The sequence below is a fragment of the Lycium barbarum genome, chromosome 6 (assembly GCF_019175385.1).
Source record: "Lycium barbarum isolate Lr01 chromosome 6, ASM1917538v2, whole genome shotgun sequence".
NCBI lineage: Eukaryota > Viridiplantae > Streptophyta > Magnoliopsida > Solanales > Solanaceae > Lycium > Lycium barbarum.
Window position 1 is genome coordinate 51186173 of NC_083342.1, and position 27170 is coordinate 51213342.

Here is a 27170-nt window from a genome sequence, read left to right on the forward strand (position 1 = left end):
ATCCCATAAATTTTAATTTCCCATGGGCTTGGCCCATCAAGAAGGAAGTTGGATGGCCAACCTTGGCCCAAAGTGATCTAGCCCATTTTTTTTTTTTTTTGTGCAATTCATGAAAAATTATTTTCCAAATTCCAAATTTGCCCTTCATCCTCCTTATATTTCCACGGGTCATATTGCGAATTTTCCCTTTATACCCTTGACCTTTCTTAATATTCCCACTTCAAAATTTTCATAAACCACTTATGCACCCAACAAGATCAAAATTATAGTCTTGCTCTTGACCTTTCGCCACTATCTCGAATTATCCAAATACGCAAGAATGTGGGATATAACATCCTCCCCCCCTTTAGAACATTCGTCCTCGAATGTTAAACTGGCCTCATAGTGTTTTATAATACTTCGGGGGGTCTCCTTCGTAGATATCTCACATGTCGCTTAACATATCCATTTCAGGAACTTGGGTTGCCTTCTGCGATCCTTTTACAATTGTAATTCCTTCTTCGCAGAGTTTGTCGCATCTACTCCCTTGCTATAGGTATATTCCCGTATATCACCATATTAGGGTTTTCTAGACTTAACTAGCATGGGTTCGGCATCGGTCTTACCCTGTGACATCCGTACTTATCTCCTTGATCACGTCTTTCGGATTTCATTCGACTAGCATATTCCATGTATCGCGACACTATTTGTTAGGGTCCTATAGTCACAGATACGATGTCATATACATATATACATTCCCACCACTGTTTTACGTACAACCACTTCCAAGCACTAATCAAACTTTCTTTAGTCTTGGAGTTCTGTCATGCTTTCTCCCCTTCTGCTACTCTAGTTTGTCTTGACTTACACGACTTCTATAGGGTTTCTACCCACTCCACACACTCTAATTTACATTAGGCTACCTAATTTCACATTCGTCTCTTGTTCCCACATTTATGAAATTTTCAGCATATTTCCCAGGGGGTCACCCATCCTCCCACCTTAGCACGCTTAATCTCGAAACTTTGGTGCATTTAAATGCGTGAATGCTGGTATAATTATATCGACTGCCCCGCACGACCTTTGTCACATAATTTAAGGTAGGTCGGGGTTCTAACAACTTCCAAAACGTCCTCACGGCGGGTCCCACTCCTATCTTCACTTTCCTGACCATACAATTACCATATTGCCTCTGATTAAATCTTCACTGTTTACTTCCATCCATACATATAACTATCATTTATCCGGGGTTTCTAAATTCGCACTGGTGGCGGAGACATCTCAGTTGCCATTACTCATAACCGCTAAGTCTTTGGTCCCTTTTGAATTTCTGTCTGCCGTCATTAATTAGTATTCTTGCAGAGATTACGTATACATAGAAAGTTTCAAAGAAAATCTTATATACCTGTAGCCGATCAGTCTCGAGCCTGGTCCGGGGAGCTGCCATGTGAAGTATGTTCCTCATCCCCGTCTATCTGCCCTCTGCTCGTGTGACTCTCGTAATTTCTCGCATCCGAATTGGAGGAGTACAAATAACCAGGCGATTCCTGGTTCACTGATGACCAGGACAAAGGACAGGAGTAATCCGTAGCACTCTCCGAGGTGGCCGGACTGACATAGTGCTCTATCACAGGAGCAGCTGGCATATCCCCGGAAGTCTCCTCCTCCGTTGTCCCAGAAGAATGCTCCGATGGGTCTGTGTCGTAACTATCCTCCTCCCTGGAGGTAAGAAGCTCTGGAGGAGTCATCGTCGGATCCTCCGAGGGATCTGTATCGTAGCCACCCTCCGTGGAATCCCCTGCTCTAGGGGTCAGAAGCTCTGGAGGAATTGTTGCTGGGTCCTCCGACGGATCTGTATCATAGCTGTCCTCCGTGGGATCCTCCGACGGGTTATTCTCAATCGAATAGCCGAGGCTCCCCTTACTCGGCTCTGGAGATACTCAAGGGGCCTTCCTGGTGCCCCCACTATCTGAAGTTGCTCTCTTCATCGACATTACTGAAACCATAACATGGGATTAGGAAAAGAATAAGGAAACCTGGTAGCATAGCTCTATCGCACGATCTAGAATACAAAGAAGGTCATATTTCCTAAATGCCCCGCAACCTCCTGTCTATAAGTGTGGCGCGCTACACACCCATAAACAGGACTCTACTGGACACGGCTCGTAGACAAACCCCTAGGACCGAACTGCTCTGATACCACTTCTGTCACGACCCAACTAGGGGCCGCGACGAGTACCCGATACTTGTACCGAGCACCCCCTATCTCATATAGTATTGTTGTTACTAAGTGGGCCGTATGAACTGTACCATATATATATATATATATATATATATATTTTACTTACCATTAACACTAGTAGCATAGTTATAAACATAGGCTAACAAACTCGGCTAGCACTTTATACAATAACGAGGACCATCAAAAGTACAAACATCTAATTGTACATATCTGTCTACGAGCCTCTAAACATAGTACACATATACATAGGAAGGGCCGAGTACTACTGTGCCCGAATATATACACAAAATGGTACCAAGGGACTGAGGCTCCGGGACAACTGGAGCGCTGCCACTTACTGCTGATAGAACTCCTAGGAATCAGGTCCGTCAACCTGCTGACCTGTGCGGCATGAAACGCAGCGTCCACAAGAAGGGACGTCAGTACAAATAGTGTACCGAGTATGTAAAGCATGGAAGATAATAAAACAGAAACGTAAAGCATGATTATCAATATCATAGGGTCATAGGACATATAATGAGACGAGAAAGTAACCTGTACATCGGAATACCTTTTACAGGCCGGATACCATGCATGCGTGTCTGTCTTTGGAAAACATTTCTTTTTCATAGTCATAGAAAATAGAGCTTATATTATGTCATGTCTTATCATATCATATCATATCGTATCGTATCATATGAGATCGTGTCATATCATATCGTGTCATATCATATCATGTCAAATCATATCAGGTCATAGCATAGCAGGTCATAGCATATCAGGTCATAGCATAGCAGGTCAGATCATAGCAGGTCATAGCATATCAGGTCATAGCATAGCACCGAACAATGTCGGCTCGCCCACATTGCACCGAAATACATCGGCTCGCCCATATATCCCACATCCGGGCATCCCGCGTCTGGGATGATAACGCCAGCTGACCAGGTGGCAATGAAACATGTTTCCCTTCCCATTCCCCATGTATCCCTTCCTCCACCCCATGTACATATTCATATCGCATATACATATGTCATATAAGCATGCAGGAGAGCCCAAAGAAAATCATGTATCCATCGGAGTGACGGAAGGTCGGTGACCTCCGATTACATTATGGAATGACCGTGGTCGCTTTGTCTCTCCTTGAAGGAACTAGTATCATAAGGCGAAACTATCAATGAAGAATATCATTATGAGAAAACATAAAATAGGGTCATAAGGCATCGTTTCATATGCTTGGAACCTTTAAAGTAGTCATTACCCATAATATAGTTGAGATATCAAGAAATAGTTTAACATTGTCATATTGTCATATTCGTAGTAGGAACATATCGTCAGCATATCTATCATAGACATTTTCTCATCTTTGACTTCATCGTTGTCCTCATAAGATCATATTCATCATCTTAGTCATAAGAGCTTCCTATCTCTTAAAACTTGGCTTTCGAAAAATATGGACATTATAAAAAAAAACAATTATGAACTATTAGGAAAAGACTTATACCTTGAAGTTATAGACTTATAGCTTTTGCAAGTAACTAAGATATAAGAAAAACATTTGAGACTTTACGACTTGGGGATCATGCCTTTGGAATCTTTAGAAGATAGTATCATAACCAAGGAATAGAATATAAGATCAAGAACTACTTTGATACTTTCATACTCATATTCATATTGGGTCCTTAGCTTAAGACTCTTAGTCATAGAATCATTCTTGTCATACTTACCATAGACGTATTCGCCTCCTTAGCATTATCGTTATCATGGTCGTCATATACATATTCCATTAGAATAGCACAGTACTTATCGTTTGATAATCAGAACAAGGATCAAAAGTTTCCTTTGGATTCTACTCCAAAATTAGTCAAACGGAGCAATAGGGAAAATTCGGGAACAATGGGCCCACCTCGGGTCAAATGACGCGGCGTACCAAATTTACGTACATTATATTTCATGACGTCACTTGTGAGGATTTTGAGGTAGTCGGGTCATATTTATGCAAGTTCTATATGTTTAGGAAGGTTTTCCAACATTTTACACAATTTCTAATTCAATTCTACTGAATGAAAAAGGGGAAACTTTAGGTGCGGATCCCGGAGAATGGAGTTGTCCCCGGGGCTGGTATCCAACCCAGTATGCCTAAGACATGCCATAGAAGGAAGGGTGAAGCCTTACATACCTCTTTCCGCTCCTTATGCTATTCCAAATTCAAGTTGCAAATCCGCCAAAATCTACAAATTGGTCACATTTACCAAACTTTGGTTAGAGCATTTAGAATTGGAATCTTAAGATAATACTTGGCCACCGAAATTTCGGCAGCCCTTCCCCTGTAAATACTCCATCCCACCAAGTTCAACTTGGCCAATTTCAATCAACAACAATCCCGGGAATTCAACCCGGCCAAACTATCAACATAATTTCAACAACCATACTAACAATTTCCATATTCAATCCAAGATACATTATAACAACTTAATCAATTTACTACTTCTTTCAAAACCTTCCAACTCCAATAAAAACAATAACAACCTTATCATATATATATTCCAACAATCACCATACTAATATCATTATCTTCCATACATGTAAAAACATAATATTCAATTTACATAATCTTCCAAGACAAGCCTCCAACTACTAATACTTCACTAAGCTCATTAGGATTTTATTTGCAACATAAAATCCACAACACAACAACCAACATACCAAATAAAACTTGCTCACATCCCTTCATGATTCACCAAATATACACGGCTATACCACATGCATATACAACTACAACCTCTCCAAAATCATTCCACTTCCATTATCAGCATAACATTCACAACAATAACAACCAATTACTAGATAAAATAATTAAAACATGATTTCCACACACACACATATAGCACACCTCACGGCCACAACATAGTTTTTCTCTTCCATGAATTTCACTCACTTTTGCATACTACAACATGCATAAAGATCCATAACATATAAGAAAAGAGTTTCACCTTACCTTTTTCTCCACTTCTTCACTTGATTAAAATTGGTAACTTGCAAGAATATGAAATCTTCTTGTTCCAATGAACACTCCACCTTGCTAGGAATCCTTGAATTGGTAGGAAATGATTTTTGAAGAAAAAAAATTTTTTTTTTTTGGTCTTGAACTTGGCCGAAAATGGCCTATGGAGAAGTTTCTCCTTCTTTCTTTTCTCTCTTCTCTTGAAATGTCTAGAAGATTATGGGACTATTTAGAAGACTTAGTCTTCTTTTAATCCCATAAATTTTAATTTCCCATGGGCTTGGCCCATCAAGAAGGAAGTTGGATGGCCAACCTTGGCCCAAAGTGATCTAGCCCATTTTTTTTTTTTTTTGCAATTCATGAAAAATTATTTTCCAAATTCCAAATTTTTCCTTCATCCTCCTTATATTTCCACGAGTCATATTGCGAATTTTCCCTTTATACCCTTGACCTTTCTTAATATTCCCACTTCAAAATTTTCATAAACCACTTATGCACCCAACAAGATCAAAATTATAGTCTTGCTCTTGACCTTTCGCCACTATCTCGAATTATCCAAATACGCAAGAATGTGGGATATAACAATAATGATAAAAGGGATTAGAAATGAAATATGGGAACTGAAGGATTGCGATGAGGCATCTTGCTATCGGGTTCAGGGGATTAAAGTTCGTAAGACTTGAGGTGAGGTAATTTGGGTACTTGAATCATGTTGATTGTGGTGGCATTATATCACAACCTTCAGTAAAAGGTGTGACCGATGAGGTCGATTGGTGTCTTCGAGGTTAAGGGCAGAAAGGAAATCGTCGAACAAAAATTAGTGATGTGAGAGTTTGGTTGCGATTGTTCAGTTAAGAGTAGGCTTGAGAATTTAAATATGAATTGGAATTTTTAATTGTGTCGTAAGTTAATAGGGCCATTGACTAATGGAACGATTATCAGTGTTGGGCCAGTTTAAAAGTTTAGTACTACGGAGGGTTAATCAGGTGTTGCACCTAATGTTGGACAAAGGTTGGGGGCCTTGTACTTATTTTGTAAATTTGACCAGATTCCACTACTAGTGGTGTTATTACTCGGCTTATGTGATTGAATAAAAAGAGATAGTTGTGCGAGTGGTTAGAGGTGTTCCGATTTTGATAAATGAGGTAAGAGGTGATTCTTTGAGGGCTAGCAACGTTAAGGATTTTGAGTAAGGGGTTAGTGAACAAGGATACTTGAAATGGTAGATTAATGATAGGTTAACTGAGTGGGTTTGAGTAATGGTCAGACGAGGTCGGTGTATGTGAACTGATGGAAATTGAGAAATTGAAGATTCAAGAAAAGGTATAGATGATTGTGAATCGATAAGAAAAAGGTACATCTTGGGGATTTCTTGGGTCCGTATAGATTGTGGTGTCGTTTTCTTGCATATTCAGATGAGATATAATTATTGCGTGAGCCTAAGAAAAGAAGTCTAGAAAAATGGACTAAGTGATATGAGGAAAATTCGGTGAGGTTCGTGATCGGCAACTAGTGATAAGCATATTTCAGTGAACCGACATGTTGAGGTTTATAAGAAGTGGTTTGGTGGTACACCGTTGGATAAGTTTCGTAACATTCTACAGTGGATAACTTAGCATGCTTTAAGAGAAAAGATTTGTGGAGTCCCTATTAGATGAGGACTAGATTTATATTTTCGAGGTGAGACCCTACTCGTGGTAATATATTATGTTGCAAGTAATATTGACTGGACAGTTTGGGTAAGCGCTTTTGGTTATTAAGGACTTGGGGTTAGTTGCGTGAGATTTAGAATGGCAGTTGTAAGATTGGATACTTTCGAAAAATTATGGGCATATCGAGGTGATACGGTGAGAGATTTGATGGTTAAATGATTAATATATGAGGCTTCAGGTTTTGCACTGAAAAGTTCGGGGTTCTATCGGATTTGCGTGTTGGGTAAAGTTTGAGAAACATGAAGATTGGAATCGTAAGGTATAGCTCTTCGATACTAAGTAGATAACTTGGATAGGACTCCACTTGTAGAGTCGAGGGTGATATACATGATTTGTTATATGTGAGGAAAAGATTAGAATTAGCCACCACAGATGTGCGATAGGACTGTGATTGGTTTCGGAACATCGGAGTCAGTTCAAATGACTATTGGTGATATTCGAGAGTTGTGCATTCATTCAGGGTCAGCATTGTTCAATTTAAGCTTAATGGTCTATGGTTATATTTCCAGGAAGATATTTAAGAATTTGATGTGTTTCGGCTCAGCTTTGAGGTATGACAGATTTACCAAGCTTTGTCAGAGCTTTCTAATGGATTTGATGATATTTCTGAGAACAGTTACTTGGATAGAATAATGGTTTACAATGAGCTTAGTACAAATTTGAGGAGGAACTGCTGTGCGAGAGGTCTTTATAGTGACCAGTCGGGTTCCGACGGACTTTGCTCGGTGAGATATTCAGTGGTATAGTTCTGGTAGTGTGAGTTGAGTGTTTAAGAAGACTTAGAACTAGCCAAGTTGGCTGTTAGTAAGATCAGTTTTGATGGGATTGCGTAGAGAACTCGGATGAATCAAGGATTATTTCTGGCAAGAGTAAGTCATGGTTTCAGGTTGTGGTGTGTGTGTTCATGTGTTTCTAAGAAATCGCGGTTTGAGTAACGGCTTTAGAAGATGTGGGAGGAAGAGTTAGCAGAATCAGATTATTTTATTGGTTTAGAATAGGTTATGGTTGTGGCCATGTTCAAAGGATTGCGTGGGTTTGGAAAAGTGTTTTGTGGGGCCTACTGGTTGCGTTTAGAGTTGCGATTTTATCAAATCAGATAATTCGGGCAGAAAACCATTCATTTATTTGAGGATCACTTGCGAAGGAAATTTGAGTATGGAGATACGAGAGTTGGATCTTTGTTATATCCCGTATTTTGCACCTTCGGATATTTTGAGATAATTGCGACAAGTTAAAGACAAGGCTATATTTTGATCTTGTTTAGTATATAAGTTGTTTATGAAAAATTTTGATGTGGAAACATTAAGAATGGCTAGGGTAAAAAGGGAAATTCGTGAGATGACTCATGAAAAAATGGAGGAAGGCTAAGGGCAAATTTGGAATTTGAAAAATAAATTTTCATGAAGTGCAAAACAAAAAAAAATTAGGCTTGAGAAAAAATGGGCCTAGTGGCCGGCCATGTGGGGTGGGCCAAGGCCCACATGGAGGCCTAATATATGTTCATAAAGGATGACCATTTAGTTACATTTTTCATCTTATCCTTTAGAACTTAGAAGAAACTTGGAGAAAGAAGAACAACAAAGGGCCATTCGGCCAAAGAGGGAAAAATTGAAGCCTTCAATTTTGATCCAAAAAAATATTTTCTTCTAGTATTCCTACTAATTTGAAGGTCCTCTTTAACGTGGTATAATTGTTGGAGCAAGAAGACCTCTCTTTGTTGCAAGTTCATAACTATAGCCAAGTGAGAAGTTAAGGGGAAAAGGTAAGAATTAATCTTTTTTTATATGTTATGGATGGTTGTGTATGTTGTAGTATGTAGAAATGGGTGAAATTCATGAAAATATGGATGTATATTGTGGCCGTATATATGTGTGTTGTGTAGGAATAATGACTCAATTATTTTATCTAGTGTTTTGATTGTTGTTGTTGTGGATTCTATGTTAAGAAAGAAAGTTTGATGATTCTAGTTGAAGTTGTAAGTGTTGGAGAGTTGTTTTAGAAGCCAATGTAAATTGAATGTAGTTTCTTGTATTTATGGAAAATAATGTTGTTAGCGTGTGAATTGTTGGTGTAGTTCATGAATTTGAAAGGAGAAAATGTGTTGTTGTTGTTGTTATTGCATTTGGAAAGTTTCAGGTGGAATGGAGTATTAGTTAGATTGTTTGGATATTAGGCGGATTGCTTGAAGTGTTCTTGAATATTGTGTGAATGGTTTCAGATTAGTACTTGAATATGTGGGCAATTATGAATTGAACATAAATGGAACGCCGTCGAAGATTGTAGAAAGAAGTTGTTAACGTTGGAATGTGTTTTGAATTGATTGTTGATATTGTTAGAATGACTGTTGATATTGTTGTTGATAAATTGGCCGAGTTAAATTCTCAGATTTGTTGTTGATGATATGGCCGAGTTGGATTCTCGGGGATGGTGTATTTACAGAGGAAATGCTGCCGAAATTTCTGTAGACAAAGTGTTAGTTTAGGATGAGATTCTTGGATATCTATAGCTAATGTTTGTTATTCACTAACGTTGTTATAGATTTTGGAAAGGCCAAGACTTAAATTTGGATTAGCTAAGGAAGCGGGCAAGGTATGTAAGGCTTACCCTTTCTTTCTTTGGCATGATCTTGTGGAACCAACATGACAAAGTATATGTATGATTTCAAAGAAACTCCCATTCTTAGAGCCACTAGGATGGCTAACGTTCTTGATTTCCATAAGCTGTTCCATATGGTTTTGATGCGTATCGATGATGTCTAAAGTTTTGTTTGATATGTTTCCGAATGACATTCGAAATATAATTAATATGACTAAAGTTTTGATCCTCAAATGCTAGCACGTTCGATTATTCCATTGAGTCTTTGATATATTTTGATATGTGCATATGGTTCCAAAAGTTATATTTGATTTTATCCATAACGATATCCGAAAGGTACTTGATATGATTGTTGCTTTGATTTTCCAAAAACGGCTTCTGAAACGTTCGTAGAAGGTTCTGTACTTCAAACGCTCATAACTTCCTTATACTAAATCGGATTGACCCGAAACTTGTTTCTGAGCCTTCAGGTATCGGTAAGTATACTTATCCATCGAGTCTTAGAATTGATAAATGGATCGGGCTGCACGTTCCGCAGCAATATAATATATGTGTATATGGATCGGGCTACACGTTCCGCAGCAATATAATATATGTATTTATGGATCGGGCTGCACGTTCTGCAACAATATATTTATGGATCGGGCCGAACGTTCCTCGGCACTAATATATTATATTTATGGATCGGGTCGAACGTTCCTCGGCACTAATATATTATATTTATGGATCGTGTCGTACGTTACTCGACACTAATATATTATATTTCTGGATCGGCCCGAACGTTCCTCGGCACTAATATATTATATTTATGGATCGGGCCGTATGTTTCTCGGCACTAATATATTATATTTATGGATCGGGCCGTACGTTCCTCGGCACTAACATGTTATGTTATATATGGATCGGGTCGTATGTTCCTCGGCACTATTATACTACATATGGATCGGGTCGTATGTTCCTCGGCACTATTATACTACATATGGATCGGTTATATGTATATGTATATGGTGACATATGATGTCGGCACGCACGATCTGTGTTTGGAAAGTAAGTATTTTGGTACTCGGGATGATTTACTCATTTTCTGTACTTCTTCTGACATATGACATCGGTATGCATGATTTACGCTGGGAAAATAAACACCCCGGTATTCTGGCTAATGTACTTACTTTTTGTACCGTTGTTCTGGTTATGTTTCTGTTTTCTGTACTTCATGCCTTACATACTCAGTACATATTTCGTACTGACCTCCCTCTTCTTCGGGGGCTGCGTTTCATGCCCACAGGTACAGACGTTCACGTGAGTGACCCGACAGCTTAGGCCATCTATTCTGCTGCTTTGGAGTGCTCCCTTGTTCTGCAGCCTACATTTTGGTACAGACTCTTCCGTTGTATATATGTATGTATATATTCAGGGGTACGGCGGGGCCCTGTCCCGTCATATGTTTCTGTTGTTATTCGTAGAGGCCTGTAGACATGTATGTGGGTCATGGGTCGTTGTGGTTCAGATATGTCTGTGTGGCTTGCGTCTAAGCGGTTCCGTTTGCTATGACAGCCTTAACGGCTTGTATGTATGTATACGTATATATATGTTTTGGACGACATGTTCTACGACAGCCTTGGTGGCTTCTGTATGATATGTATGTTACATGTGACCGCTTAAGATGACATCTGTTCTCAGTATCTGTATAAATAAATATATGTTGGATATGGATAAGTCATTGATATGACGATTTGGTAAGTGAGTGTGATGGGTGTCCAGCTCGGGCACTAGTCACGGCCCACGGGGTTGGGTCGTGACAATCTTGAGCTAAGTTTAAGGAGTTGTGACTGATTAAGTGAGTGCGCAGGTTCTTCTAAAGGTTACACCCATGTGGGGTGTCATGTGATTTGGGGAAGAAGGGTAAGTGAGCCCAAGGTGTATTGGCTTATTTGAGACTATCTGTAGTATTGACCCGGTGTTTTAAAATTTAGTTTCCCACCAGACTGGTCAGGTGTTCATCGAACTTCCATGGTTTTATGTTGAAGAAGTACCATTCTGATGGTTCCTGTATCATTCGTTGGGATTCAATTTTGTTCGTTAAGAATCTTCCCTGTAAGGAAAGGTCCGACATGCGTAGCCGATATCCTAAGTTATTGTCGATTCAGATACTTTCCTGCCCTCTCTTCCTTATCGCTCGAGGACGAGCGGTTGTTTAATTGGTATCAGATATAACGGCCAGATATAACGACCCATTTGGCCGTTATTGCATTTTCGACCCTTTTGATCCTTTTCGAGCTTTATTAGCTCATATTTGACCCGCGGGGACCATGGGCATGCTTTTTGAGGTCGTCGGAGTTGATTTGGGTAAGTTTTGGGAAACTTTGGCTTAAAAGCAAAAAATGATTGACTCAAAGTTGACTTTTGGGTAAACGGACCTTTTTCGGGAATCCGTCGATTTCGAGAGGTTCGAATGGTCTTTTAGAACTTGTATGCATATTCGGTTTGGTTATAAATGCACTCGGGTGCATTTTGGGACTTGGTTTGGGAAGTTAGTTTTGAGATATTGGGGGTTGACTCGGTCGACAAGATCCCCAATGGGAATTCCAAGGCCACGAGTTCGTTCGTAGCTTGTTTTTATGTGTGTCTACATATCTGGTTTGTGAGCAGATGGTCTCGAGTAATAGTCAAAATTTTGGGTTGAATTGTGAAACTTTAAGATTCTAGTATCTGGTTGTTATATCCCGTATTTTGTGCATTAGGATATTTTAAGATAATTGTGAGGAGTTAAGGGCAAGGTTATATTTTGATCTTGTTTGATATACAAGTTGCTTATGAAAATTTTTGAAGTGGAAATATTAAGAAAGGCTAGAGGCAAAAAGGGAAATACACAAGATGGTCCATGGAAATATTAAGGAAAGTTTGGGGTTAAAAGTGAATTTTTGGAAACTTATAATTCATGAAATAAATGGGCCAAGTGGCCATGTGATGTGGTGTGGGATATGGCCCACATGGAAGCTTATTAAAGAAGACAAAAGGTAACTAATTCACCATATTTTTCATCCTTACCACTTGGAAATTTCAAGAAACTTGGAGAAGGCAAAGAGCAAGGGCCATTCGGCCATGGTGCCCAAAAATTGACCCCTTGAATCTTGATAAAAAAAAATATATTTTCTTCTAGCTTTTCTACTAATTGGAAGGTCCACTTTAACATGGAGTAGTTGTTGGAGCAAGCAAACTACTTATTGTGCCAATTACAACTCTAGCCAAGTTGTGGAGTTAAGTGGAAGATGTAAGAATTAATCTTCTTTTTCATATGTTATGAATGTTTTGTACATGTTGTAGGGTGTGGAAATGGATGAAAACCATGAAAATTATGTGTTGGGGGTGGTGGCCGAATATAGGCTACCTTGTATGGCAAGAATGAATTAATTCTATCTAGTATTTTGGTTGTTGTCGTCATGGATTCTATGATGAAAATGAGAGTTTAATGATTCAAATTGAAGTTGAAATTATTGTGGGCTGTTTTGGAAGCCAAAGTGGATTGAATGTAGTCTCTTGTATTTATGGAAAGTAATGTTGTTAGTGTGTGAATTGTTGGTATAGTTCATGAATTTGGAAGGAAAGAAATATGTTGTTGTTGTTATTGTTCTTGTTGAATTTGGAAGGTTTCGGGTGAAGTGGTATGTTGGTTGAATTGTTTGAAGTGTTCTTGAATCATATTAGAATGATTTCGGATTAATACTTGAATGTGAAATCATTGATGTTAACTTGACTATGTGTGGTTGCATTGAATATAAATGAAATGTCGTCGAATTGTGTAGAAAAGATTGCTAGCGTTAGAATGCATTTGAAATAATTGTTGAGTTGGAGATATGATTGTTGGTATTGTTGTTGATAGTTTGGCCGAGTTGAATTCTCGGATCTGTTGTTGATAAATTGGCCGAGTTGAATTCTCGGGGTTGTTGTATTTACAGAGGAAATGCTGCCGAAATTTCTTTAAATAAAGTGTTGGTTTAGAATTGGGCTCTTAAGTGTTTATGGTTAATGTTTGGTATGTATGAATATTGTTGTAGATCTTGCGAGCCAAAGACTTAAGTTCGGATTAGCTTAGGAAGCGGGCAAGGTATGTAAAGCTGTCCCTTCTTTCTTTTGGCATGTCCTAGAGCTAAGTAAGTTATGATACGTATCGTGGAGTAACTCTATTCTTGATTCCGAGCTTGTTTACGACTCTTATTCACTTATTGATATGAGTATGCTTAGTATAGTCGAGATTATTATATGATTGTATAACAAGCAAAGTATAAAGAGTTCTTGTTTTTAAAAGAGTTCTATAAGTATTAATGTCCCAAACTTTCGTAGACAGTCTCGGATTGCTTTAAAACGTTCGTAGAGGTTTCTATAACGAATAACGTTTAACCTTCATATGCTAACTCGGATTGCTTTGAAACGTTCTTGATTTCTATAAGCTGTTTCATATGGTTTGATGCGTATCTATGATGTCCGAAGTTCGGTTGATATGTTTCCGAATGGCATTCGAGAGATAATTGATATGACTAATGTCTTGGTTTTTAAATGATAGCTCGTTTGATTATTCCATCGAGTCTTTGATACATTTTGATGCGTACATATGGTTCCAAAAGCTCTATCTGATTTGATCCATAACGACATTCGAAAGGTCCTAACATGATTGTTGCTTTGATTTTCCAAAAATGGCTTCTGAATCGTTCGTAGAAGGTTCTGTACTTCAAACGCTCATAACTTTCTTATACTAAATCGGATTGACCCGTAACTTGTTTCTGAGCCTTCAGGTGTCGGTTAGTGTACTTGTCCATCGAGTCATAAAATTGACTTATATGCATATGATTTTACTAATGATTTCGAGAAGATTAGTTTTATACTAAAGGAAACACAAAGTGATATTTACTAATTAAATTTTCAAAACCACTCCGAAGGGGGTGCAGGTTTTCACTATTTAGATTTTCAAAACCACACCGAAGGGGGTGCGAGGTTGTACTATTTCATTCCATATACGACTCATGTTTACATTCCATGGCATCATAATTATTATTATGCCCGAAGGGGCCAGGATTATTATTATTATGTCGGGACCGGCATGCCCGAAGGGGCCAGGTAGTATTATGTCGGAACTGGCATGCCCGAAGGGGCCATCATTATTATTATGTCGGGACCGGCATGCCCGAAGGGGCCAGGGTAGTATTATGTCGGAACCGGCATGCCCAAAGGGGCCATCATCATTATTGTTAATGTTGCAAGCGGCATGCCCGAAGGGGCCATCATCATTATTGTTAATGTTGCAAGCGGCATGCCCGAAGGGGCCAGGACTAGTATTATTAATGTCGCAAGCGGCATGCCCAAAGGGGCCATCATTATTATTATGCTGGAAGTGGCATGCCCGAAGGGGCCAGGACTAGTATTATTATGCCGGAAGCAGCATGCCCGAAGGGGCCATCATTTTTATTAAGCCGAAAGCGGCCGTCCGATGGGACCATTGTGATACTATATTTATATTGTGTATTCTAGAATTCGTGTATGTTGTATTTAAATTGTGCATGCTAGAATTTGGGTAAAGGCCACAGGACTTGGTTCAGAATGCTGTTTCAGGTTACTTACAGTTTGAATTCTAAACTTGTTTACTACTGCACCTTCCTTGTGCTATGATTCAGTAATGCTTTACATATTTAGTACATATTCCGTACTGACCCCCTTTCTTCGGGGGCTGCGATTCATGCCACGCAGGTACACCCAGATGAGTAGAAGACTTTGCTAAAGGTGTTCCGGTGGGATTGGCGAGCTCCATCTCAGTTCGGAGTGTTGTCGGGTCAAAGTACTTCTGTCATGGTATTTTGTATATGTTAGAGACTTTCCAGACAATGTCCTGTGGATAGGGCGTCGAGAAGTGCGAATCATTTGTAGATGTCAAAGAGTATGTATTTTCAGATGATTTCAGTTGGTAAAAATTACGCAATTGATTGAAAGTTTTCATAATCTTTATAAAGACAATGATCTCTATTTGGAAAAGCTCCATGTTTTAAAAGTTTTTGAAATGACAGGTTTTGGTAAAGCGAACATTTAAGGGTTCGCTCGACTCTGATGAGAGTCGGGTGCCCATCATGCCCTATCAAGATGAGGGTGTGACAAAGTGGTATCAGAGCAGGTCGTCCTAGGGGTTGTCTGCAAAGTCGTGTCTAGTAGAGTCTTGTTTATCGGTGTGTTGTGCACCACATCTATAAACAGGAGGCTACGAGACATTAATAGGGTGTCATTCTTTCTTTCATATCTAAGATCGTGCGATGGAGCCCAGTCGTAGGAAGTGAAGTCCTTTGTACTCACCTTTGGTTTCATCTAAAGGACGACATCGACAGAAGAAGGCGACCGATGACCTCAGCAGTTACAATGTACAGTGGTAAGTAACGGTGCGGAAGAGGCATGTTGGATAGGGTAAGAATATTGAAATATGATTGAAATGTAAAGTTGGGGCATGAAAGTGAAGGTGAATATTAGGGATTGAAAAAGGCTAAATTAGTAATTATTAAGGAGAAAGACGTGTTACGAGAATGTCTCAGAATATGTAAGACTTCGACTTGCCCCAGATCATGTAATGAAGGTCATGCGGTGAGGTGGATGCGAATATACCAGCATTAACGCATTGAATTTCATCAGAGTTTCGAGGTTAAGCATTCTAGGGCGAGAGAAATTTTTGGATGGGTGACCCCCTGGGAAGTGTACTAAAAGTTCTATAAATGTAGATATAAGAGACAAATAGGAAGAACATGTGGGAGTACGAAGGACAAGGATAATGAGTTCGCGCAGTTGATTAGAAAACCCATGACATGGAATGAGGAATCATGTGAAGACCGAGGAGTTCGATTATAAAGAAAACAGGGTGAAAGATAAGGAATGGACATGAAGGAAAGGACAACTATATGAGAGACCCTCCTGAAGTATTATAACACCCCCATAAGGCCAGTTGAACATTCGAGGATGAATGTTCTAAAGGGGGGGAGGATGTTATATCCCGTATTTTGTGCATTCGGATATTTTAAGATAATTGCGAGGAGTTAAGAGAAAGGTTATATTTTGATCTTGTTTGATATACAAGTTGCTTATGAAACTTTTTGAAGTGGAAATATTAAGAAAGGCTAGGGGCAAAAAGGGAAATTCACAAGATGGTCCATGGAAATATTAAGGAAAGTTTGGGGTTAAAAGTGAATTTTTGGAAACTTATAATTCATGAAATAAATGGGCCAAGTGGCCATGTGATGTGGTGTGGGCTATGGCCCACATGGAAGCTTATTAAAGAAGACAAAAGGTGACTAATTCACCATATTTTTCATCCTTACCACTTGGAAATTTCAAGAAACTTGGAGAAGGCAAAGAGCAAGGGCCATTCGGCCATGGTGCCCAAAAATTGACCCCTTGAATCTTGATCAAAAAAAAATATTTTCTTCAAGCTTTTTTACTAATTGGAAGGTCCTCTTTAACATAGAGTAGTTGTTGGAGCAAGGAAAACACTTATTGTGCCAATTACAACTCTAGCCAAGTTGTGGAGTTAAGTGGAAGAGGTAAGAATTAATCTTCTTTTTCATATGTTATGAATGTTTTGTACATTTTGTAGTGTGTGGAAATGGATGAAAACCATGAAAATTGTGTGTTGGGGGTGGTTGCCGAATATAGGCTACCTTGTATGGCAAGAATGAATTAACTCTATCTAGTATTTTGGTTGTTGTCGTCATGGATTCTATGATGAAAATGAGAGTTTAATGATTCAAATTGAAGTTGAAATTGTTGTGGGCTGTTTTGGAAGCCAAAGTGGATTGAATGTAGTCTCTTGTATTTATGGAAAGTAATGTTGTTAGTGTGTGAATTGTTGGTATAGTTCATGAATTTGGAAGGAAAGAAATATGTTGTTGTTGTTATTGTTCTTGTTGAATTTGGAAGGTTTCGGGTGAAGTGGTATGTTGGTTGAATTGTTTGAAGTGTTCTTGAATCATATTAGAATGATTTCGGATTAATACTTGAATGTGAAATCATTGATGTTAACTTGACTATGTGTGGTTGCATTGAATATAAATGAAATGTCGTCGAATTGTGTAGAAAGGATTGCTAGCGTTAGAATGCATTTGAAATAATTGTTGAGTTGGAGATATGATTGTTGGTATTGTTGTTGATAGTTTGGCCGAGTTGAATTCTCGGATCTGTTGTCGATAAATTAGCCGAGTTGAATTCTCGGGGTTGTTGTATTTACAGAGGAAATGCTGCCGAAATTTCTTTAACCTTCATATGCTAACTCGGATTGCTTTGAAACGTTCTTGATTTCTATATGCTGTTTCATATGGTTTGATGCGTATCTATGATGTCCGAAGTTCGGTTGATATGTTTCCGAATGGCATTCGAGAGATAATTTATATGACTAATGTCTTGGTTTTTAAATGATAGCACGTTTGATTATTCCATCGAGTCTTTGATACATTTTGATGCGTACATATGGTTCCAAAAGCTCTATCTGATTTGATCCATAACGACATTCGATAGGTCCTAACATGATTGTTCCTTTGATTTTCCAAAAATTGCTTCTGAATCGTTCGTAGAAGGTTCTGTACTTCAAACGCTCATAACTTTCTTATATTAAATCGGATTGACCCGTAACTTGTTTCTGAGCCTTCAGGTGTCGGTAAGTGTACTTGTCCATCGAGTCTTAAAATTGACTTATATGCATATGATTTTACTAATGATTTCGAGAAGATTAGTTTTATACTAAAGGAAACACAAAGTGAGATTTACTAATTAAATTTTCAAAACCACTCCGAAGGGGGTGCAAGATTTCACTATTTAGATTTTCAAAACCACTCCGAAGAGGGTGCGAGGTTGTACTATTTCATTCCATATACGAGTCATGTTTACATTCCATGGCATCATTATTATTATTATTATTATTATTATTATTATTATTATGCCCTAAGGGGCCAGGATTATTATTATTATGTCGGGACAGGCATGCCCAAAGGGGCCAGGGTGGTATTATGTCGGAACCGGCATGCCCAAAGGGGCCATCATTATTATTATGTTGGGACCGGCATGCCCGAAGGGGCCAGGGTAATATTATGTCGGAACCGGCATGCCCGAAGGGGCCATCATCATTATTGTTAATGTTGCAAGCGGCATGCCCGAAGGGGCCAGGACTAGTATTATTAATGTCGCAAGCGGCATGCCCGAAGGGGACATCATTATTATTATGCTGGAAGCGGCATGCACGAAGGGACCAGGACTATTATTATTATGCCGGAAGCAGCATGCCCGAAGGGGCCATCATTTTTATTAAGCCGGAAGCGGCCGTCCGATGGGACCATTGTGATACTATATTTATATTGTGTATTCTAGAATTCGCGTGTGCTGTATTTACATTGTGCACACTAGAATTTGGGTAAAGGCCACAAGACTTGATTCAGAATGCTGTTTCAGGTTACTTACAGTTTGAATTCTAAACTTGTTTACTGCTGCACCTTCCTTGTGCTATGATTCAGTAATGCTTTACATATTCAGTACATATTCCGTACTGACCCTCTTTCTTCGGGGGCTGCGTTTCATGCCACGCAGGTACACCTAGATGAGTAGAAGACTTTGCTAAAGGTTTTCCAGCGGGATTGCGAGCTTCATCTCAGTTCGGAGTGTTGCCGGGTCAAAGTACTTCTGTCATGGTATTTCTTATATGTTAGAGACTTTGCAGACAATGTCCTGTGTATAGGGCGTCGAGAAGTGCGAATCATTTGTAGATGTCAAAGAGTATGTATTTTCAGATGATTTCAGTTGGTAAAAAGTACGCAATTGATTGAAAGTTTTCATAATCTGTATAAAGACAATGATCTCTATTTGGAAAAGTTCCATGTTTTAAAAGTTTTTGAAATGACAGGTTTCGGTAAAGTGAACGTTTAAGGGTTCGCTCGACTCTGATGAGAGTCGGGTGCCCATCATGCCCTATCAAGATGAGGGTGTGACACTGGTGTCCACTATGGCAACACCATTATCGCTATAGCGGCACCGCCATTGCGGTGCCATGACCGCAAGAGCGACGTAATGAGAATCTGGGTAGACCGCCATAGCGATCTGAAAACCCGCTCTAGTGGGACTCCGTAGCGGCCTTGATGCGCGGAAGCGGTGATGACTGAATCTCTGACTTAAAAGTGATTAAAACCCCAGCCTCTTGTCATTATTTCATATTCATATCTTAAGGCTTGGGAGGCGATTTTTAGAGGGTTTTGGCTATTTCTTCAAAAAGGTAACTTACATGGTCTTAGAATCCTCCATTTACTTCTGTTAATCCTTAATCTAAGGCTAGAATCCCTAGAATCAAGAGGAATCAATTTGGGGTTTTCATGAAAGTTCATAAAAATGGTTTAGACTCTCTCAGTTGTTCATGTTAATAAAAATTGGTTGGGTTGTGTCACACCCTAATCTCCCTAGGGTGTGATGGGCACCCGACCCTTACTTAGGGCCGAGCGAACCCTCAGACCCTTAGTGCACACATAATCTTCTTAGACTTTTAAATCAAATAAAGATGAAATACATAGAACAACTTTCAGAAATATTCTTTTTCATCGTTATTCTTAAATCAAACAAAATCTGTAATCATGTAGAATTTATCACATAACACAGAGTGACATATCGGCTGATGGAGCCGCTTACAAAAATGACATTCTATACCCACGACTCTGTCTGCAAAGTCTCTAACTCTAATCAGAAATCATAACACGTGTACTCTGACTCTGCAGCACTCCAGGAGCAAAGGGAGCTTGCCAACGCCACTGGAACATCTTCTATAATGGCTTCTACTCACCTGAGTGTACCTGCGCGGCATGAAACGCAGCCCCCGAAGAAAATGGGTCAGTACGGAATATGTACTGAGCATGTAAGGCATGGAATACAGAAAACAGAACCATAATCGGAACAACGGTACAAAAAGTAAGTACATTAACCAGAATACCAAGGTGCTTATTTTCCGAACGTAAATCATACTTACCGATGTTATATGTTAGAAAAAGTACCGAAAATGAGTAAAACATCCAGAGTACCAAAATACTTACTTTCCAAACACAAATTATACGTGCCGACATCATATGTCACCATATACCTGTACATATAATCGATCCATACGTAATATGATAGTGCCAAGGAACGTACGGCCCGATCCATACATAACATATTAGTGCCGAGGAACGTACGGCCAGATCCATACATAACATATTAGTGCCGAGGAATGTACTGCCCGATCCATATATATATAACGTACTAATGCCAAGGAACGTTCGGCTCGATCCATATATATAACATATTAGTGCCGAGGAACGTTCGGCCCGATCCATAAATATATATTATACTGCTGCGGAACGTGCAGCCCGATCCATATATATATTATACTGCTGCAGAACGTGCAGCCCGATCCATACATATATTATACTGCTGCAGAACGTGCAGCCCGATCCATACATATATTATACTGTTGCGGAACGTGCAACCCGATCCATATATATTATACTGCTGCGGAACGTGTAGCCCGATCCATATATATATTATACTGCTGTGGAACGTGCAGCCCGATCCATATATATTATACTGCTGCGGAACGTGCAGCCCGATCCATATATATATATATATATATATATATTATATACATATATCCATAGTAATACTTCCTTTGAAAAAAAACATTTCTTGTTCATATATATACAGAAAATAGAACATATCATGTTGCCGAGGTGTCGGCTCCGATCCCTTTAACCCCATATAATATTGTCGAGGCGTCGGCTCCGATCCATATATGACATAACATGTTAGTGGCGAGTATAACATAGTGCACATAATGATATAACCGGTCCGAGGCTCGGCGAACGATATAATAGTAGCACGCACGAGCAGAGTAGTGAGAACCATGTGTATATAAATCATTTCTAAGACTCGATGGACAAGTATACTCACCGACCCCTGAAGGCTCAGAAACAAGTTTCGGGTCAATCCGACTTAGTATAAGAAAGTTATAAGCGTTTGAAGTACAGAACCTTCTACAAGCGTTTCAGAAGTCATTTTTGGAAAACCAAAGCCATAATCATGTTAGGTACCCTTCGAATATTGTTATGGATCACATCCGACAGAGCCTTTGGAACCATATGTACGTATCAAAATGTATCAAAGACTCGATGGAATAACCAAACGTGCTATCATTTGAAAACCAAAACATTAATCACATCAATTATCTCTCGAATACCATTCGGAAACATATCAAACTGAACTTCGGACATCATAAGTATGCATCAAAACCATATGGGACAGCTTATGGAAATCAAGAACGTTAGCCATCCTAGTGGCTCTAAGAATGGGAGTTCCTTTGGAATCATATACATATCGTCTGTTCGTTTCACAAAGATCATGCCAAAAGAAAGAAAGGGTAAGCCTTACACACCTTGCCCGCTTCCTAAACTAATCCGAACTTAAGTCTTTGGCTTTCGCAAGATCTACAACAATATTAATAGATACCAACATTAGCTATAGATACTTAGAAGTCCAATCCTAATCTAGCACTTCATTTACAAAAATTTCGGCAGCATTTCCCCTGTAAATATAACCAACCCCGAGAATCCAACTCGGCCAAATTATCAACAACAATCCGAGAATTCAACTCGGCCAAATTATCAACAACAATACAAACAACCACACTAACAACTTCAACAATTAATTCAAAATGCATTCTAACGTTAGTAACTCCTTTTACATAATCCGACGACATTTCATTTACATTCAATTTAGTCACATACAATCCCAAGTTTCAATTTAAACTCTTTTATATTCTACCGAAAATCGGGCAGCATCTCCCTTGTTTATATGCCTAGCCCGATATTCCAACTCAACAACCAACAACATCAACAACAATACCAATAATATTAACATAATTTCCAATACCGACGTACGCCATAAAACAGCCTGCACACTGTTTTCTAAATTTCTCAACCAACCAAATTTACGATATAGCTATTTCATAATTTAATTTCCACAAAGACGTCGAAGTTAATACCAATAACATCAATACTTACATCTTACAAGATAAATAAATAAATATACATTTTATCCAAAATTCTCCTCACGCCTCAAACCATAATCCAACCACACCGATAAACGAATTTATCACACTATTTTCTCCGTTCTAGTTCGTTAAAACTCTAAATAAACTTGCTAGCAATGAAAAGGAACCTAAATCTTACCTCAAGTGTGCAGCCACCACGTCCACCCTCTTCGTTTTGGTTGATTTTTAGTTCAAATTGAAGACAACGCGACGTACAACACTTTTCTCTTCATGAGCTTCGGGATTCGGGGCTCAGATTTCGATCAAAATTGGTTTTTCTTCTCTAAGACTCTTTTTCTCTCTCTCTCCAGAATGTTCTGGGTGTTTTGGTCTGAAAATGAGGAGAAATGGATGAAATCTCATTTAAATAGCCATGGGTCATGGGCCTAACCAGGTTGGGCCCGGATTGGGCCTAGCCCACTGACCTTTCTGCCTTAAAAAGTCCATATCTCCTTATCCCGACGTCTCCAGTGGAGCCACGACCTATAGTTGGAAAGATAATTCAATTATCCACAACTTTAATTCTAGGAGCTTTCCCAAATTCCCAAACACTGATGGGGTTATGGCCTCCTGAAGTCAGATCACCCAAAAACGTAACTTAAAAATATTTGTTTGGAGGGCTTCCACTTTGATTTGGCTCATGGATTCTTCTTGAGTTGTGTTTAACTTCAAAAATGCGGTTCATATAACTTGTCACGTGTTCCTAAAAAAAATCTCGATGTGTGGGCCCCACCTCCGCTTACGACTAATATGTCGTGCAAAAATACGAAATATAATACTATCAACGTGAGTTTAAATTATGTAGTAACAACGTGATTGTCAATGTCTGAGGAAGCACGTGTCACGCTCAGGCTCTGAAAATGCGGGGTATAACAGGTTATTATGGCATTTGATATATCTAAGGTTGTTAATCGTGAATCTTTCATTATTATTGATAAATTCTTGAATTGGAAAGTTAGGTTTTATACCCAAAATTGGGGGTTTCACCTATAATCCGAATTTGAGTATTTCATGAGCTAATCTAGCTTCTAATTGATAGGAATTGATCACCTAGAACATTAATTTCATGTTGAGACCTATAGATTCCTAATTTCATGTTTCTAGTTCATAAACCCCATTCCATAGGTTGGGGATTTGGGTCATGAATAGAAGTAGGGTTTGAATGATGTTCTTCTTGATCCTAATTTCATGATTCGGGTATGTTTAGACTTCTATTGTCTCAAGGCTCAAAGGAAAGGAAAGACTAAGGTTTGATTATTGGAGACTTTGTTGTTCGGCTCTCCAGGTAGGTTATGGTTTATCTTATGGTGAGACTTCGACTAGCGAAGCGTAAGTCTAGATGATATTGTCGGAGAATGCATGTAAGCCTTCGGGTATAAAGTTGGGTTGGATATTGCCTTACGTTGGGCCTTGTTGTATGATTTGGGGACTAGCCACCCCGTTGTGTTGTTGACTTATCTTGATCCATTTACTTGTTGGCTCGTTGCCACGTTGAGACATGTGGTATTTTTGACTAGTGATATATCATGGCTATGACATTGCGGTACTTTGCTTGATTGATACTGAGATGAGAACGGTGATTCCATTGTGGCTTATTGTGTAGCCTTACTACTGATATTACTTGTGTGCCATGTATGGTACTATTTCGGATTGAATTGGTTGTTGATATTACATAGCATCGTATTCATGCGCATTTCCATGATATATTAATATATGCATGGTTACGGTACTGATGACAATAAGTGAGAGAGTGTAGCCTCTGAGGTCTTTGCCGGACTGCGTAAAACAAAGACGAGTGTACGTTGCTCGAGGTTTCTTGCCGGGAACGATTATGTCACGACCCAGCCCCGTGGGCCGCGACTGGTGCCCTATTTGGACACCCGAACTCATTCGCTTACCAAATTGACATATCGAAGACTTATTCAAATTTAACATACGTTATTTTGAACAGATGCTGAAAACAGATATCATCTTAAGCGGTCACCCTTACAGAAATATCATACCAAAAACCGGTAGGCTGGCGGAATACACATCGCCCGAATACACATACATATACAAACATATGGGCCATTTTGGCCATAATAGCAAACGGGACCGCTTAAGGCACAAATCACAGACATAATCGAACAAACACGACCCATGACCCACATATATGACTACAGGCCTCTACAAACCATAACAGAAACATATGACGGGACAGGGCCCCGCCGTACCCAAATAGCCATATATACAGAACATGTATAACAAAAGATGTGTACCAAAAATATGAGCTCCGGTTCAAAAGGAGTACTCCAAACAGCAGAATACGTATCCTACACTAGCGGATCACCTGAACGAACGTCTGTGCCTGCGGGCATGAAACGCAGCCCCCGAAGAAAGGAGGTCAGTACGAAAGATGTACTGAGTATGTAAAGCATGAAATACAGTAATCTGAATCATAACTGAAGTGAAAGGTACAGAAAATGGATACAGAATTAGTATATCAAAACCTGTGCTGAAAATATAAATAATGCAAATAAAAATCATGCATAGGGCTCAGGAACGTGGTCGCCACTCCGACGCTGGCGCCACAACACATCATACTCCAGAAAGTTTCAAATCTCCGTACAATCCCCGAACATATCGTATCATCGTAACATATCACAACATCAGAACACATCATATGCCATATCACATCATAACGCCGTATATAAGCAGTACCCGGCCCTATGGCGAGGTCTCGGGAACTGTAACACATCATACTGCCGAATATAACATAGTGCGCACGATCACAAAACCGGTCGGGGCTCCGGCGAACGATATCATAGTAGTATGCACGAGCGGAGTAGTGAGAAAATCATATGCATATAAGTACATCAATAAATTTCAAAACTCGATGCAAATATATTTACCGACATCTGAAGTCTCAAAATAAGATTCGGGTCAATCGGAATTAGTATAAGAAAGTTACGAGCTTTGGAAGTACAGAACCTTCTGAAAAAACATTTCATAAGCCATACTTGGAAGTTCAAGTATCATTCATATTAGAAAACTTTCGAACATCATTATGAATCAAATATTCATATTAGGAAACTATCGAATAACATTATGTATCAAATCAAATGGAGACTCGGGACCATATTTACGTACCAAAATACTCATCAAAGACTTTAGTCATCTCGATTTTCTTTCGAACAACATTCGGAAACATAACAACTAGAGTTTTCGAATATCACAAATATGTATCAAGCCATGTGAAACAGCTTAAGGAAGTCAAAGATGTTAGCCATCCTAGTGGCTCTAAGAGTAGGATTTTTCTTTATAAGCATACATATACATTTATGTTCATTCCAGAAGGATCATGCCAAAAGAAGGAACGGTAGTCTTTACATACCTCGATCGCTCGCTAACCAAATCCCGACTCAAGTCTCGGGTGTTATATCCCGTATTTTTGAACGTCAGATTAATTGCTGAGGTGAGACCCACACATCGAGATTTTTTTGGGACATCTGAAAATTCATATGAATCACATGTGAGAAGTTAAACACAACTCAAGAAGGACCCTTGGGCCAAATCAAAGTGGAAGTCCTCCAAACGAATATTTTTAAGAAAACGTTTTCGGGTGATCTGACTTCAAGGGGCAAAAATCGGTATTATAAGTTTGGAATTTGGAAAAGCACCAAGAAATAGAAGTTTTAGATAATTGAATTAGTTTTCCAACCATAGGTCGTGGGTCCCCAGGTGACGTCGGTACAAGGAGATATGGACGTTTTAAGGTCGAAAGGTCAGTGGGCTAGGCCCAACTCGGGACCAAACCGAGTTGGCCCAAACAAATCAAAAAAAATAAGTGGGCTAAGGTTTGGGCCTTGTTTGGCCGTCCATTTGGTGTGGGATTAAGCCCACATCAAGGTTAATGAGTAATTAAAAAGATGACCAAGTCATCTTTTTCATCAAACTCTCTAGAATTTTCAAGAAAGTAAGAACAAGAAAAGGAGGAGAAAAACTTGAAGGCCATTTCGGCCAAGATCAAAAACCAACAAGAAAATTTATAAAAATTCTTCAAAAATCATTTTCTACCAAGTAAAGGGTGATTAACAAGGTGGAGTTGTTGTTGGAGCAAGAAAGATTCAAAATCATACAATTTGTCAAGTTGTAGTCAAGTGAGAAGTTGAAGAAGAAAGGTGAGTTTTGATCTTGTTTTATGTGTTATATATGGTTTATATGTGTTGTAGTATGCTAAAATGGATGAAATTCATGAAGGAGAGAAATATAGTACATGGCCGTGTGTATGTATATATGTGTAGGAGTCATGCTTCAATTATTTTAATTAGTGTTGGTTGTTATTGTTGTGAATGATATGTGGAAAATGGAAGTTGAATGAATTTTGAGAAGTTGTAGTGTATATGTTGGTGTTGGCCGTGTGGTTATGGTGAAAAAATGGAAGAGAATGAGTCAATTTTATTTAGTATGATGTTGTTGGAATATAGATTATGAGGTTGTTATTGTTTTCATTAAAGTTAGAAAGTTTTTGGAAGAAGTAGTAAGTTGATTGAATATGGAAGTTGTTAGTAT